This window comes from Procambarus clarkii, unplaced genomic scaffold (assembly GCF_040958095.1).
Source record: "Procambarus clarkii isolate CNS0578487 unplaced genomic scaffold, FALCON_Pclarkii_2.0 HiC_scaffold_96, whole genome shotgun sequence".
Lineage (NCBI taxonomy): Eukaryota > Metazoa > Arthropoda > Malacostraca > Decapoda > Cambaridae > Procambarus > Procambarus clarkii.
The window spans coordinates 2,591,173-2,610,943 of record NW_027189129.1 but is presented as its reverse complement, the minus strand read 5'-3'; positions in this window follow the sequence as shown (position 1 = coordinate 2,610,943).

Genomic DNA, 19,771 nt, shown 5'->3' with positions numbered 1-19,771 from the left:
TTTGAAATACAAATGATAAAAATCAATGTGTTTTCATTAGAATTAACTAAAATGTTCCTGATTTTCCGTTTATATTACCGATGGAAGATGTACACGTAAAACCGCTCTAATCCGGCTGAAACGTCGATATATGCAATAAAAACAGAACTTCTCCCCTTTCCAATATCTTACTCAGTATTTTAACGAGAAACAAATAGTTGATTGAAAATTAAGTGCTTAAGGTTAATTTCTAATCAATTATGTGTTTGCATAATTTTTATCGTATTTTTAATGAATTAAGAGCAGTAAACTGAAAGTTCACAAAAACGTGGAAAAACAGCAAAATATTGCCTAATTCGATGATATTTTGTTTAAATCACATAAAGGAAAAGGGGATGATAAACGTCAAAATATTGCTGAATTCGATGATTTTTAGTACGAAACAAAATGCAAGAAAACTTGCTTAAAATGCAATTTTATGCGAAAATCTGAGATATGAAGGCCAAAGCACATATCGTGATACTACATGAAATAGTATCGAAATATTGGTAAAAATGAATATATATACGTAATATCAAACTACATGAAAAACGTGAAAAAAGTCATTATTATACCAAATTTGAGGATTTTAACTTCGAATCATAGAGCGACGTTTCGTATTTTTTAGACCCTAGAAAAGATGTATAAAGATGTTGCTTCCAATACAAATGATAAAAATCAATGTGTTTTCATTAGAATTAACCAAAATGTTCCTGATTTTCCGTTTATATTACCGATGGAAGATGTACACGTAAAACGGCTCTAATCCGGCTGAAACGTCGATATATGCAATAAAAACAGAACTTCTCCCCTTTTCAATATCTTACTCAGTATTTTAACGAGAAACAAATAGATGATTGAAAATGAAGTATTTAAGGTTATTTTCTGATCAATTATGTGTTCGCATAATTTTTATCGTATATTTAATGAATTAATAACAATAAACTGAAAATTCACAGAAACGTGGAAAAACGGCAAAATATTGCCTAATTCGATAATATTTTGTTTATATCACATGAAGGAAAAGGGGATGATAAAGGTCAAAATATTGCTAAATTCGATGTTTTTTAGTACAAAAGAAAATGCAAGAAAACTTGCTTAAAAATGCAAAATTTGAAAATTCTGAGATTTGAAGGCCAAATCACATATCGTGAGAAAACATGAAGTAGTATCGAAATATTGGTAAAAACGAATATATATACGTAAAATCAAACTACATGAATAACGTGAAAAAAGTCACTATATTACCATATTTGAGGATTTTAACTTCAAATCATAGAGCGAGGTTCCGTATTATTTAGATCCAAGAAAAGACATATGACAATGTTGTTTGAAATACAAATGATAAAAATCAATGTGTTTTCATTAGAATTAACTAAAATGTTCCTGATTTTCCGTTTATATTACCGATGGAAGATGTACACGTAAAACCGCTCTAATCCGGCTGAAACGTCGATATATGCAATAAAAACAGAACTTCTCCCCTTTCCATTATCTTACTAAGTATTTTAACGAGAAACAAATAGTTGATTGAAAATTAAGTGCTTTAGGTTAATTTCTAATCAATTATGTGTTTGCATAATTTTTATCGTATTTTTAATGAATTAAGAGCAATAAACTGAAAGTTCACAAAAACGTGGAAAAACAGCAAAATATTGCCTAATTCGATGATATTTTGTTTAAATCACATAAAGGAAAAGGGGATGATAAACGTCAAAATATTGCTGAATTCGATGATTTTTAGTACGAAACAAAATGCAAGAAAACTTGCTTAAAATGCAATTTTATGCGAAAATCTGAGATATGAAGGCCAAAGCACATATCGTGATACTACATGAAATAGTATCGAAATATTGGTAAAAATGAATATATATACGTAATATCAAACTACATGAAAAACGTGAAAAAAGTCATTATTATACCAAATTTGAGGATTTTAACTTCGAATCATAGAGCGACGTTTCGTATTTTTTAGACCCTAGAAAAGATGTATAAAGATGTTGCTTCCAATACAAATGATAAAAATCAATGTGTTTTCATTAGAATTAACCAAAATGTTCCTGATTTTCCGTTTATATTACCGATGGAAGATGTACACGTAAAACGGCTCTAATCCGGCTGAAACGTCGATATATGCAATAAAAACAGAACTTCTCCCCTTTTCAATATCTTACTCAGTATTTTAACGAGAAACAAATAGATGATTGAAAATGAAGTATTTAAGGTTATTTTCTGATCAATTATGTGTTCGCATAATTTTTATCGTATATTTAATGAATTAATAACAATAAACTGAAAATTCACAAAAACGTGGAAAAACGGCAAAATATTGCCTAATTCGATAATATTTTGTTTATATCACATGAAGGAAAAGGGGATGATAAAGGTCAAAATATTGCTAAATTCGATGTTTTTTAGTACAAAAGAAAATGCAAGAAAACTTGCTTAAAAATGCAAAATTTGAAAATTCTGAGATTTGAAGGCCAAATCACATATCGTGAGAAAACATGAAGTAGTATCGAAATATTGGTAAAAACGAATATATATACGTAAAATCAAACTACATGAATAACGTGAAAAAAGTCACTATATTACCATATTTGAGGATTTTAACTTCAAATCATAGAGCGAGGTTCCGTATTATTTAGATCCAAGAAAAGACATATGACAATGTTGTTTGAAATACAAATGATAAAAATCAATGTGTTTTCATTAGAATTAACTAAAATGTTCCTGATTTTCCGTTTATATTACCGATGGAAGATGTACACGTAAAACCGCTCTAATCCGGCTGAAACGTCGATATATGCAATAAAAACAGAACTTCTCCCCTTTCCATTATCTTACTAAGTATTTTAACGAGAAACAAATAGTTGATTGAAAATTAAGTGCTTTAGGTTAATTTCTAATCAATTATGTGTTTGCATAATTTTTATCGTATTTTTAATGAATTAAGAGCAATAAACTGAAAGTTCACAAAAACGTGGAAAAACAGCAAAATATTGCCTAATTCGATGATATTTTGTTTAAATCACATAAAGGAAAAGGGGATGATAAACGTCAAAATATTGCTGAATTCGATGATTTTTAGTACGAAACAAAATGCAAGAAAACTTGCTTAAAATGCAATTTTATGCGAAAATCTGAGATATGAAGGCCAAAGCACATATCGTGATACTACATGAAATAGTATCGAAATATTGGTAAAAATGAATATATATACGTAATATCAAACTACATGAAAAACGTGAAAAAAGTCATTATTATACCAAATTTGAGGATTTTAACTTCGAATCATAGAGCGACGTTTCGTATTTTTTAGACCCTAGAAAAGATGTATAAAGATGTTGCTTCCAATACAAATGATAAAAATCAATGTGTTTTCATTAGAATTAACCAAAATGTTCCTGATTTTCCGTTTATATTACCGATGGAAGATGTACACGTAAAACGGCTCTAATCCGGCTGAAACGTCGATATATGCAATAAAAACAGAACTTCTCCCCTTTTCAATATCTTACTCAGTATTTTAACGAGAAACAAATAGATGATTGAAAATGAAGTATTTAAGGTTATTTTCTGATCAATTATGTGTTCGCATAATTTTTATCGTATATTTAATGAATTAATAACAATAAACTGAAAATTCACAAAAACGTGGAAAAACGGCAAAATATTGCCTAATTCGATAATATTTTGTTTATATCACATGAAGGAAAAGGGGATGATAAAGGTCAAAATATTGCTAAATTCGATGTTTTTTAGTACAAAAGAAAATGCAAGAAAACTTGCTTAAAAATGCAAAATTTGAAAATTCTGAGATTTGAAGGCCAAATCACATATCGTGAGAAAACATGAAGTAGTATCGAAATATTGGTAAAAACGAATATATATACGTAAAATCAAACTACATGAATAACGTGAAAAAAGTCACTATATTACCATATTTGAGGATTTTAACTTCAAATGATAGAGCGAGGTTTCGTATTATTTAGATCCAAGAAAAGACATATGACAATGTTGTTTGAAATACAAATGATAAAAATCAATGTGTTTTCATTAGAATTAACTAAAATGTTCCTGATTTTCCGTTTATATTACCGATGGAAGATGTACACGTAAAACCGCTCTAATCCGGCTGAAACGTCGATATATGCAATAAAAACAGAACTTCTCCCCTTTCCAATATCTTACTAAGTATTTTAACGAGAAACAAATAGTTGATTGAAAATTAAGTGCTTAAGGTTAATTTCTAATCAATTATGTGTTTGCATAATTTTTATCGTACTTTTAATGAATTAAGAGCAATAAACTGAAAGTTCACAAAAACGTGGAAAAACAGCAAAATATTGCCTAATTCGATGATATTTTGTTTAAATAACATAAAGGAAAAGGGGATGATAAACGTCAAAATATTGCTGAATTCGATGATTTTTAGTACGAAACAAAATGCAAGAAAACTTGCTTAAAATGCAATTTTATGCGAAAATCTGAGATATGAAGGCCAAAGCACATATCGTGATACTACATGAAATAGTATCGAAATATTGGTAAAAATGAATATATATACGTAATATCAAACTACATGAAAAACGTGAAAAAAGTCATTATTATACCAAATTTGAGGATTTTAACTTCGAATCATAGAGCGACGTTTCGTATTTTTTAGACCCTAGAAAAGATGTATAAAGATGTTGATCCAATACAAATGATAAAAATCAATGTGTTTTCATTAGAATTAACCAAAATGTTCCTGATTTTCCGTTTATATTACCGATGGAAGATGTACTCGTAAAACGGCTCTAATCCGGCTGAAACGTCGATATATGCAATAAAAACAGAACTTCTCCCCTTTTCAATATCTTACTCAGTATTTTAACGAGAAACAAATAGATGATTGAAAATGAAGTATTTAAGGTTATTTTCTGATCAATTATGTGTTCGCATAATTTTTATCGTATATTTAATGAATTAATAACAATAAACTGAAAATTCACAAAAACGTGAAAAAACGGCAAAATAATGCCTAATTCGATAATATTTTGTTTATATCACATGAAGGAAAAGGGGATGATAAAGGTCAAAATATTGCTAAATTCGATGTTTTTTATTACAAAAGAAAATGCAAGAAAACTTGCTTAAAAATGCAAAATTTGAAAATTCTGAGATTTGAAGGCCAAATCACATATCGTGAGAAAACATGAAGTAGTATCAAAATATTGGTAAAAACGAATATATATACGTAAAATCAAACTACATGAATAACGTGAAAAAAGTCACTATATTACCATATTTGAGGATTTTAACTTCAAATCATAGAGCGAGGTTCCGTATTATTTAGATCCAGGAAAAGACATATGACAATGTTGTTTGAAATACAAATGATAAAAATCAATGTGTTTTCATTAGAATTAACTAAAATGTTCCTGATTTTCCGTTTATATTACCGATGGAAGATGTACACGTAAAACCGCTCAAATCCGGCTGAAACGTCGATATATGCAATAAAAACAAAACTTCTCCCCTTTCCAATATCTTACTCAGTATTTTAACGAGAAACAAATAGTTGATTGAAAATTAAGTGTTTAAGGTTAATTTCTAATCAATTATGTGTTTGCATAATTTTTATCGTATTTTTAATGAATTAAGAGCAATAAACTGAAAGTTCACAAAAACGTGGAAAAACAGCAAAATATTGCCTAATTTGATGATATTTTGTTTATATCACATAAAGGAAAAGGGGATGATAAACGTCAAAATATTGCTGAATTCGATGATTTTTAGTACGACACAAAATGCAAGAAAACGTGCTTAAAATGCAATTTTATGCGAAAATCTGAGATTTGAAGGCCAAAGCACATATCGTGATACTTCATGAAATAGTATCGAAATATTGGTAAAAATGAATATATATACGTAATATCAAACTACATGAAAAACGTGAAAAAAGTCATTATTATACCAAATTTGAGGATTTTAACTTCGAATCATAGAGCGACGTTTCGTATTTTTTAGACCCTAGAAAAGACGTATAAAGATGTTGCTTCCAATACAAATGATAAAAATCAATGTGTTTTCATTAGAATTAACTAAAATGTTCCTGATTTTCCGTATATATTACCGATGGAAGATGTACACGTAAAACGGCTCTAATCCGGCTCAAACGTCGATATATGCAATAAAAACAGAACTTCTCCCCCTTTCAATATCTTACTCAGTATTTTAACGAGAAACAAATAGATGATTGAAAATGAAGTATTTAAGGTTATTTTCTCATCAATTATGTGTTTGCATAATTGTTATCGTATTTTTAATGAATTAATAACAATAAACTGAAAATTCACAAAAACGTGGAAAAACGGCAAAATATTGCCTAATTCGATAATATTTTGTTTATATCACATGAAGGAAAAGGGGATGATAAAGGTCAAAATATTGCTAAATTCGATGTTTTTTAGTACAAAAGAAAATGCAAGAAAACTTGCTTAAAAATGCAAAATTTGAAAATTCTGAGATTTGAAGGCCAAATCACATATCGTGAGAAAACATGAAGTAGTATCGAAATATTGGTAAAAACGAATATATATACGTAAAATCAAACTACATGAATAACGTGAAAAAAGTCACTATATTACCATATTTGAGAATTTTAACTTCAAATGATAGAGCGAGGTTTCGTATTATTTAGATCCAAAAAAAGACATATGACAATGTTGTTTGAAATACAAATGATAAAAATCAATGTGTTTTCATTAGAATTAACTAAAATGTTCCTGATTTTCCGTTTATATTACCGATGGAAGATGTACACGTAAAACCGCTCTAATCCGGCTGAAACGTCGATATATGCAATAAAAACAGAACTTCTCCCCTTTCCAATATCTTACTCAGTATTTTAACGAGAAACAAATAGTAGATTGAAAATTAAGTGCTTAAGGTTAATTTCTAATCAATTATGTGTTTGCATAATTTTTATCGTACTTTTAATGAATTAAGAGCAATAAACTGAAAGTTCACAAAAACGTGGAAAAACAGCAAAATATTGCCTAATTCGATGATATTTTGTTTATATCACATAAAGGAAAAGGAGATGATAAACGTCAAAATATTGCTGAATTCGATGATTTTTAGTACGAAACAAAATGCAAGAAAACTTGCTTAAAATGCAATTTTATGCGAAAATCTGAGATATGAAGGCCAAAGCACATATCGTGATACTACATGAAATAGTATCGAAATATTGGTAAAAATGAATATATATACGTAATATCAAACTACGTGAAAAACGTTTATAAAATCATTATTATACCAAATTTGAGGATTTTAACTTCGAATCATAGAGCGACGTTTCGTATTTTTTAGACCCTAGAAAAGACGTATAAAGATGTTGATTCCAATACAAATGATAAAAATCAATGTGTTTTCATTAGAATTAACTAAAATGTTCCTGATTTTCCGTTTATATTACCGATGGAAGATGTACACGTAAAACGGCTCTAATCCGGCTGAAACGTCGATATATGCAATAAAAACAGAACTTCTCCCCTTTTCAATATCTTACTCAGTATTTTAACGAGAAACAAATAGATGATTGAAAATGAAGAATTTAAGGTAATTTTCTGATCAATTATGTGTTTGCATAATTTTTATCGTATATTTAATGAATTAATAACAATAAACTGAAAATTCACAAAAACGTGGAAAAACGGCAAAATATTGCCTAATTCGATAATATTTTGTTTATATCACATGAAGGAAAAGGGGATGATAAAGGTCAAAATATTGCTAAATTCGATGTTTTTTAGTACAAAAGAAAATGCAAGAAAACTTGCTTAAAAATGCAAAATTTGAAAATTCTGAGATTTGAAGGCCAAATCACATATCGTGAGAAAACATGAAGTAGTATCGAAATATTGGTAAAAACGAATATATATACGTAAAATCAAACTACATGAATAACGTGAAAAAAGTCACTATATTACCATATTTGAGGATTTTAACTTCAAATGATAGAGCGAGGTTTCGTATTATTTAGATCCAAAAAAAGACATATGACAATGTTGTTTGAAATACAAATGATAAAAATCAATGTGTTTTCATTAGAATTAACTAAAATGTTCCTGATTTTCCGTTTATATTACCGATGGAAGATGTACACGTAAAACCGCTCAAATCCGGCTGAAACGTCGATATATGCAATAAAAACAAAACTTCTCCCCTTTCCAATATCTTACTCAGTATTTTAACGAGAAACAAATAGTTGATTGAAAATTAAGTGTTTAAGGTTAATTTCTAATCAATTATGTGTTTGCATAATTTTTATCGTATTTTTAATGAATTAAGAGCAATAAACTGAAAGTTCACAAAAACGTGGAAAAACAGCAAAATATTGCCTAATTTGATGATATTTTGTTTATATCACATAAAGGAAAAGGGGATGATAAACGTCAAAATATTGCTGAATTCGATGATTTTTAGTACGACACAAAATGCAAGAAAACGTGCTTAAAATGCAATTTTATGCGAAAATCTGAGATTTGAAGGCCAAAGCACATATCGTGATACTTCATGAAATAGTATCGAAATATTGGTAAAAATGAATATATATACGTAATATCAAACTACATGAAAAACGTGAAAAAAGTCATTATTATACCAAATTTGAGGATTTTAACTTCGAATCATAGAGCGACGTTTCGTATTTTTTAGACCCTAGAAAAGACGTATAAAGATGTTGCTTCCAATACAAATGATAAAAATCAATGTGTTTTCATTAGAATTAACTAAAATGTTCCTGATTTTCCGTATATATTACCGATGGAAGATGTACACGTAAAACGGCTCTAATCCGGCTCAAACGTCGATATATGCAATAAAAACAGAACTTCTCCCCCTTTCAATATCTTACTCAGTATTTTAACGAGAAACAAATAGATGATTGAAAATGAAGTATTTAAGGTTATTTTCTCATCAATTATGTGTTTGCATAATTGTTATCGTATTTTTAATGAATTAATAACAATAAACTGAAAATTCACAAAAACGTGGAAAAACGGCAAAATATTGCCTAATTCGATAATATTTTGTTTATATCACATGAAGGAAAAGGGGATGATAAAGGTCAAAATATTGCTAAATTCGATGTTTTTTAGTACAAAAGAAAATGCAAGAAAACTTGCTTAAAAATGCAAAATTTGAAAATTCTGAGATTTGAAGGCCAAATCACATATCGTGAGAAAACATGAAGTAGTATCGAAATATTGGTAAAAACGAATATATATACGTAAAATCAAACTACATGAATAACGTGAAAAAAGTCACTATATTACCATATTTGAGAATTTTAACTTCAAATGATAGAGCGAGGTTTCGTATTATTTAGATCCAAAAAAAGACATATGACAATGTTGTTTGAAATACAAATGATAAAAATCAATGTGTTTTCATTAGAATTAACTAAAATGTTCCTGATTTTCCGTTTATATTACCGATGGAAGATGTACACGTAAAACCGCTCTAATCCGGCTGAAACGTCGATATATGCAATAAAAACAGAACTTCTCCCCTTTCCAATATCTTACTCAGTATTTTAACGAGAAACAAATAGTAGATTGAAAATTAAGTGCTTAAGGTTAATTTCTAATCAATTATGTGTTTGCATAATTTTTATCGTACTTTTAATGAATTAAGAGCAATAAACTGAAAGTTCACAAAAACGTGGAAAAACAGCAAAATATTGCCTAATTCGATGATATTTTGTTTATATCACATAAAGGAAAAGGAGATGATAAACGTCAAAATATTGCTGAATTCGATGATTTTTAGTACGAAACAAAATGCAAGAAAACTTGCTTAAAATGCAATTTTATGCGAAAATCTGAGATATGAAGGCCAAAGCACATATCGTGATACTACATGAAATAGTATCGAAATATTGGTAAAAATGAATATATATACGTAATATCAAACTACGTGAAAAACGTTTATAAAATCATTATTATACCAAATTTGAGGATTTTAACTTCGAATCATAGAGCGACGTTTCGTATTTTTTAGACCCTAGAAAAGACGTATAAAGATGTTGATTCCAATACAAATGATAAAAATCAATGTGTTTTCATTAGAATTAACTAAAATGTTCCTGATTTTCCGTTTATATTACCGATGGAAGATGTACACGTAAAACGGCTCTAATCCGGCTGAAACGTCGATATATGCAATAAAAACAGAACTTCTCCCCTTTTCAATATCTTACTCAGTATTTTAACGAGAAACAAATAGATGATTGAAAATGAAGAATTTAAGGTAATTTTCTGATCAATTATGTGTTTGCATAATTTTTATCGTATATTTAATGAATTAATAACAATAAACTGAAAATTCACAAAAACGTGGAAAAACGGCAAAATATTGCCTAATTCGATAATATTTTGTTTATATCACATGAAGGAAAAGGGGATGATAAAGGTCAAAATATTGCTAAATTCGATGTTTTTTAGTACAAAAGAAAATGCAAGAAAACTTGCTTAAAAATGCAAAATTTGAAAATTCTGAGATTTGAAGGCCAAATCACATATCGTGAGAAAACATGAAGTAGTATCGAAATATTGGTAAAAACGAATATATATACGTAAAATCAAACTACATGAATAACGTGAAAAAAGTCACTATATTACCATATTTGAGGATTTTAACTTCAAATGATAGAGCGAGGTTTCGTATTATTTAGATCCAAAAAAAGACATATGACAATGTTGTTTGAAATACAAATGATAAAAATCAATGTGTTTTCATTAGAATTAACTAAAATGTTCCTGATTTTCCGTTTATATTACCGATGGAAGATGTACACGTAAAACCGCTCAAATCCGGCTGAAACGTCGATATATGCAATAAAAACAAAACTTCTCCCCTTTCCAATATCTTACTCAGTATTTTAACGAGAAACAAATAGTTGATTGAAAATTAAGTGTTTAAGGTTAATTTCTAATCAATTATGTGTTTGCATAATTTTTATCGTATTTTTAATGAATTAAGAGCAATAAACTGAAAGTTCACAAAAACGTGGAAAAACAGCAAAATATTGCCTAATTTGATGATATTTTGTTTATATCACATAAAGGAAAAGGGGATGATAAACGTCAAAATATTGCTGAATTCGATGATTTTTAGTACGACACAAAATGCAAGAAAACGTGCTTAAAATGCAATTTTATGCGAAAATCTGAGATTTGAAGGCCAAAGCACATATCGTGATACTTCATGAAATAGTATCGAAATATTGGTAAAAATGAATATATATACGTAATATCAAACTACATGAAAAACGTGAAAAAAGTCATTATTATACCAAATTTGAGGATTTTAACTTCGAATCATAGAGCGACGTTTCGTATTTTTTAGACCCTAGAAAAGACGTATAAAGATGTTGCTTCCAATACAAATGATAAAAATCAATGTGTTTTCATTAGAATTAACTAAAATGTTCCTGATTTTCCGTATATATTACCGATGGAAGATGTACACGTAAAACGGCTCTAATCCGGCTCAAACGTCGATATATGCAATAAAAACAGAACTTCTCCCCCTTTCAATATCTTACTCAGTATTTTAACGAGAAACAAATAGATGATTGAAAATGAAGTATTTAAGGTTATTTTCTCATCAATTATGTGTTTGCATAATTGTTATCGTATTTTTAATGAATTAATAACAATAAACTGAAAATTCACAAAAACGTGGAAAAACGGCAAAATATTGCCTAATTCGATAATATTTTGTTTATATCACATGAAGGAAAAGGGGATGATAAAGGTCAAAATATTGCTAAATTCGATGTTTTTTAGTACAAAAGAAAATGCAAGAAAACTTGCTTAAAAATGCAAAATTTGAAAATTCTGAGATTTGAAGGCCAAATCACATATCGTGAGAAAACATGAAGTAGTATCGAAATATTGGTAAAAACGAATATATATACGTAAAATCAAACTACATGAATAACGTGAAAAAAGTCACTATATTACCATATTTGAGGATTTTAACTTCAAATGATAGAGCGAGGTTTCGTATTATTTAGATCCAAAAAAAGACATATGACAATGTTGTTTGAAATACAAATGATAAAAATCAATGTGTTTTCATTAGAATTAACTAAAATGTTCCTGATTTTCCGTTTATATTACCGATGGAAGATGTACACGTAAAACCGCTCTAATCCGGCTGAAACGTCGATATATGCAATAAAAACAGAACTTCTCCCCTTTCCAATATCTTACTCAGTATTTTAACGAGAAACAAATAGTAGATTGAAAATTAAGTGCTTAAGGTTAATTTCTAATCAATTATGTGTTTGCATAATTTTTATCGTACTTTTAATGAATTAAGAGCAATAAACTGAAAGTTCACAAAAACGTGGAAAAACAGCAAAATATTGCCTAATTCGATGATATTTTGTTTAAATCACATAAAGGAAAAGGAGATGATAAACGTCAAAATATTGCTGAATTCGATGATTTTTAGTACGAAACAAAATGCAAGAAAACTTGCTTAAAATGCAATTTTATGCGAAAATCTGAGATATGAAGGCCAAAGCACATATCGTGATACTACATGAAATAGTATCGAAATATTGGTAAAAATGAATATATATACGTAATATCAAACTACGTGAAAAACGTTTATAAAATCATTATTATACCAAATTTGAGGATTTTAACTTCGAATCATAGAGCGACGTTTCGTATTTTTTAGACCCTAGAAAAGACGTATAAAGATGTTGATTCCAATACAAATGATAAAAATCAATGTGTTTTCATTAGAATTAACTAAAATGTTCCTGATTTTCCGTTTATATTACCGATGGAAGATGTACACGTAAAACGGCTCTAATCCGGCTGAAACGTCGATATATGCAATAAAAACAGAACTTCTCCCCTTTTCAATATCTTACTCAGTATTTTAACGAGAAACAAATAGATGATTGAAAATGAAGAATTTAAGGTAATTTTCTGATCAATTATGTGTTTGCATAATTTTTATCGTATATTTAATGAATTAATAACAATAAACTGAAAATTCACAAAAACGTGGAAAAACGGCAAAATATTGCCTAATTCGATAATATTTTGTTTATATCACATGAAGGAAAAGGGGATGATAAAGGTCAAAATATTGCTAAATTCGATGTTTTTTAGTACAAAAGAAAATGCAAGAAAACTTGCTTAAAAATGCAAAATTTGAAAATTCTGAGATTTGAAGGCCAAATCACATATCGTGAGAAAACATGAAGTAGTATCGAAATATTGGTAAAAACGAATATATATACGTAAAATCAAACTACATGAATAACGTGAAAAAAGTCACTATATTACCATATTTGAGGATTTTAACTTCAAATGATAGAGCGAGGTTTCGTATTATTTAGATCCAAAAAAAGACATATGACAATGTTGTTTGAAATACAAATGATAAAAATCAATGTGTTTTCATTAGAATTAACTAAAATGTTCCTGATTTTCCGTTTATATTACCGATGGAAGATGTACACGTAAAACCGCTCTAATCCAGCTGAAACGTCGATATATGCAATAAAAACAGAACTTCTCCCCTTTCCAATATCTTACTCAGTATTTTAACGAGAAACAAATAGTTGATTGAAAATTAAGTGCTTAAGGTTAATTTCTAATCATTTATGTGTTTGCATAATTTTTATCGTATTTTTAATGAATTAAGAGCAATAAACTGAAAGTTCACAAAAACGTGGAAAAACAGCAAAATATTGCCAAACTCGATGATATTTTGTTTAAATCACATAAAGGAAAAGGGGATGATAAACGTCAAAATATTGCTGAATTCGATGATTTTTAGTACGAAACAAAATGCAAGAAAACTTGCTTAAAATGCAATTTTATGCGAAAATCTGAGATATGAAGGCCAAAGCACATATCGTGATACTACATGAAATAGTATCGAAATATTGGTAAAAATGAATATATATACGTAATATCAAACTACATGAAAAACGTGAAAAAAGTCATTATTATACCAAATTTGAGGATTTTAACTTCGAATCATAGAGCGACGTTTCGTATTTTTTAGACCCTAGAAAAGATGTATAAAGATGTTGATCCAATACAAATGATAAAAATCAATGTGTTTTCATTAGAATTAACCAAAATGTTCCTGATTTTCCGTTTATATTACCGATGGAAGATGTACACGTAAAACGGCTCTAATCCGGCTGAAACGTCGATATATGCAATAAAAACAGAACTTCTCCCCTTTTCAATATCTTACTCAGTATTTTAACGAGAAACAAATAGATGATTGAAAATGAAGTATTTAAGGTTATTTTCTGATCAATTATGTGTTCGCATAATTTTTATCGTATATTTAATGAATTAATAACAATAAACTGAAAATTCACAAAAACGTGGAAAAACGGCAAAATATTGCCTAATTCGATAATATTTTGTTTATATCACATGAAGGAAAAGGGGATGATAAAGGTCAAAATATTGCTAAATTCGATGTTTTTTATTACAAAAGAAAATGCAAGAAAACTTGCTTAAAAATGCAAAATTTGAAAATTCTGAGATTTGAAGGCCAAATCACATATCGTGAGAAAACATGAAGTAGTATCGAAATATTGGTAAAAACGAATATATATACGTAAAATCAAACTACATGAATAACGTGAAAAAAGTCACTATATTACCATATTTGAGGATTTTAACTTCAAATCATAGAGCGAGGTTCCGTATTATTTAGATCCAGGAAAAGACATATGACAATGTTGTTTGAAATACAAATGATAAAAATCAATGTGTTTTCATTAGAATTAACTAAAATGTTCCTGATTTTCCGTTTATATTACCGATGGAAGATGTACACGTAAAACCGCTCAAATCCGGCTGAAACGTCGATATATGCAATAAAAACAAAACTTCTCCCCTTTCCAATATCTTACTCAGTATTTTAACGAGAAACAAATAGTTGATTGAAAATTAAGTGTTTAAGGTTAATTTCTAATCAATTATGTGTTTGCATAATTTTTATCGTATTTTTAATGAATTAAGAGCAATAAACTGAAAGTTCACAAAAACGTGGAAAAACAGCAAAATATTGCCTAATTTGATGATATTTTGTTTATATCACATAAAGGAAAAGGGGATGATAAACGTCAAAATATTGCTGAATTCGATGATTTTTAGTACGACACAAAATGCAAGAAAACGTGCTTAAAATGCAATTTTATGCGAAAATCTGAGATTTGAAGGCCAAAGCACATATCGTGATACTTCATGAAATAGTATCGAAATATTGGTAAAAATGAATATATATACGTAATATCAAACTACATGAAAAACGTGAAAAAAGTCATTATTATACCAAATTTGAGGATTTTAACTTCGAATCATAGAGCGACGTTTCGTATTTTTTAGACCCTAGAAAAGACGTATAAAGATGTTGCTTCCAATACAAATGATAAAAATCAATGTGTTTTCATTAGAATTAACTAAAATGTTCCTGATTTTCCGTATATATTACCGATGGAAGATGTACACGTAAAACGGCTCTAATCCGGCTCAAACGTCGATATATGCAATAAAAACAGAACTTCTCCCCCTTTCAATATCTTACTCAGTATTTTAACGAGAAACAAATAGATGATTGAAAATGAAGTATTTAAGGTTATTTTCTCATCAATTATGTGTTTGCATAATTGTTATCGTATTTTTAATGAATTAATAACAATAAACTGAAAATTCACAAAAACGTGGAAAAACGGCAAAATATTGCCTAATTCGATGATATTTTGTTTAAATCACATAAAGGAAAAGGGGATGATAAAGGTCAAAATATTGCTAAATTCGATGAATTTTAGTACAAAAGGAAATGCAAGAAAACTTGCTTAAAATGCAAAATTTGAAAATTCTGAGATTTGAAGGCCAAATCAAATATCGTGAGAAAACATGAAGTAGTATAGAAATATTGGTAAAAACGAATATATATACGTAATATCAAACTACATGAATAACGTGAAAAAAGTCACTATATTACCATATTTGAGGATTTTAACTTCAAATCATAGAGCGAGGTTTCGTATTATTTAGATCCAAGAAAAGACATGTGACAATGTTGTTTCAAATACAAATGATAAAAATCAATGTGTTTTCATTAGAATTACCTAATGTTCATGATTTTCCGTTTATATTACCGATGGAAGATGTACACGTAAAACCGCTCTAATCCGGCTGAAACGTCGATATATGCAATAAAAACAGAACTTCTCCCCTTTCCATTATCTTACTAAGTATTTTAACGAGAAACAAATAGTTGATTGAAAATTAAGTGCTTAAGGTTAATTTCTTATCAATTATGTGTTTGCATAATTTTTATCGTATTTTTAATGAATTAAGAGCAATAAACTGAAAGTTCACAAAAACGTGGAAAAACAGCAAAATATTGCCTAATTCGATGATATTTTGTTTAAATCACATAAAGGAAAAGGGGATGATAAACGTCAAAATATTGCTGAATTCGATGATTTTTAGTACGAAACAAAATGCAAGAAAACTTGCTTAAATTGCAATTTTATGCGAAAATCTGAGATATGAAGGCCAAAGCACATATCGTGATACTACATGAAATAGTATCGAAATATTGGTAAAAATGAATATATATACGTAATATCAAACTACATGAAAAACGTGAAAAAAGTCATTATTATACCAAATTTGAGGATTTTAACTTCGAATCATAGAGCGACGTTTCGTATTTTTTAGACCCTAGAAAAGATGTATAAAGATGTTGCTTCCAATACAAATGATAAAAATCAATGTGTTTTCATTAGAATTAACCAAAATGTTTCTGATTTTCCGTTTATATTACCGATGGAAGATGTACACGTAAAACGGCTCTAATCCGGCTGAAACGTCGATATATGCAATAAAAACAGAACTTCTCCCCTTTTCAATATCTTACTCAGTATTTTAACGAGAAACAAATAGATGATTGAAAATGAAGTATTTAAGGTTATTTTCTGATCAATTATGTGTTCGCATAATTTTTATCGTATATTTAATGAATTAATAACAATAAACTGAAAATTCACAAAAACGTGGAAAAACGGCAAAATATTGCCTAATTCGATAATATTTTGTTTATATCACATGAAGGAAAAGGGGATGATAAAGGTCAAAATATTGCTAAATTCGATGTTTTTTAGTACAAAAGAAAATGCAAGAAAACTTGCTTAAAAATGCAAAATTTGAAAATTCTGAGATTTGAAGGCCAAATCACATATCGTGAGAAAACATGAAGTAGTATCGAAATATTGGTAAAAACGAATATATATACGTAAAATCAAACTACATGAATAACGTGAAAAAAGTCACTATATTACCATATTTGAGGATTTTAACTTCAAATGATAGAGCGAGGTTTCGTATTATTTAGATCCAAAAAAAGACATATGACAATGTTGTTTGAAATACAAATGATAAAAATCAATGTGTTTTCATTAGAATTAACTAAAATGTTCCTGATTTTCCGTTTATATTACCGATGGAAGATGTACACGTAAAACCGCTCAAATCCGGCTGAAACGTCGATATATGCAATAAAAACAAAACTTCTCCCCTTTCCAATATCTTACTCAGTATTTTAACGAGAAACAAATAGTTGATTGAAAATTAAGTGTTTAAGGTTAATTTCTAATCAATTATGTGTTTGCATAATTTTTATCGTATTTTTAATGAATTAAGAGCAATAAACTGAAAGTTCACAAAAACGTGGAAAAACAGCAAAATATTGCCTAATTTGATGATATTTTGTTTATATCACATAAAGGAAAAGGGGATGATAAACGTCAAAATATTGCTGAATTCGATGATTTTTAGTACGACACAAAATGCAAGAAAACGTGCTTAAAATGCAATTTTATGCGAAAATCTGAGATTTGAAGGCCAAAGCACATATCGTGATACTTCATGAAATAGTATCGAAATATTGGTAAAAATGAATATATATACGTAATATCAAACTACATGAAAAACGTGAAAAAAGTCATTATTATACCAAATTTGAGGATTTTAACTTCGAATCATAGAGCGACGTTTCGTATTTTTTAGACCCTAGAAAAGACGTATAAAGATGTTGCTTCCAATACAAATGATAAAAATCAATGTGTTTTCATTAGAATTAACTAAAATGTTCCTGATTTTCCGTATATATTACCGATGGAAGATGTACACGTAAAACGGCTCTAATCCGGCTCAAACGTCGATATATGCAATAAAAACAGAACTTCTCCCCCTTTCAATATCTTACTCAGTATTTTAACGAGAAACAAATAGATGATTGAAAATGAAGTATTTAAGGTTATTTTCTCATCAATTATGTGTTTGCATAATTGTTATCGTATTTTTAATGAATTAATAACAATAAACTGAAAATTCACAAAAACGTGGAAAAACGGCAAAATATTGCCTAATTCGATGATATTTTGTTTAAATCACATAAAGGAAAAGGGGATGATAAAGGTCAAAATATTGCTAAATTCGATGAATTTTAGTACAAAAGGAAATGCAAGAAAACTTGCTTAAAATGCAAAATTTGAAAATTCTGAGATTTGAAGGCCAAATCAAATATCGTGAGAAAACATGAAGTAGTATAGAAATATTGGTAAAAACGAATATATATACGTAATATCAAACTACATGAATAACGTGAAAAAAGTCACTATATTACCATATTTGAGGATTTTAACTTCAAATCATAGAGCGAGGTTTCGTATTATTTAGATCCAAGAAAAGACATGTGACAATGTTGTTTCAAATACAAATGATAAAAATCAATGTGTTTTCATTAGAATTACCTAATGTTCATGATTTTCCGTTTATATTACCGATGGAAGATGTACACGTAAAACCGCTCTAATCCGGCTGAAACGTCGATATATGCAATAAAAACAGAACTTCTCCCCTTTCCATTATCTTACTAAGTATTTTAACGAGAAACAAATAGTTGATTGAAAATTAAGTGCTTAAGGTTAATTTCTTATCAATTATGTGTTTGCATAATTTTTATCGTATTTTTAATGAATTAAGAGCAATAAACTGAAAGTTCACAAAAACGTGGAAAAACAGCAAAATATTGCCTAATTCGATGATATTTTGTTTAAATCACATAAAGGAAAAGGGGATGATAAACGTCAAAATATTGCTGAATTCGATGATTTTTAGTACGAAACAAAATGCAAGAAAACTTGCTTAAATTGCAATTTTATGCGAAAATCTGAGATATGAAGGCCAAAGCACATATCGTGATACTACATGAAATAGTATCGAAATATTGGTAAAAATGAATATATATACGTAATATCAAACTACATGAAAAACGTGAAAAAAGTCATTATTATACCAAATTTGAGGATTTTAACTTCGAATCATAGAGCGACGTTTCGTATTTTTTAGACCCTAGAAAAGATGTATAAAGATGTTGCTTCCAATACAAATGATAAAAATCAATGTGTTTTCATTAGAATTAACCAAAATGTTTCTGATTTTCCGTTTATATTACCGATGGAAGATGTACACGTAAAACGGCTCTAATCCGGCTGAAACGTCGATATATGCAATAAAAACAGAACTTCTCCCCTTTTCAATATCTTACTCAGTATTTTAACGAGAAACAAATAGATGATTGAAAATGAAGTATTTAAGGTTATTTTCTGATCAATTATGTGTTC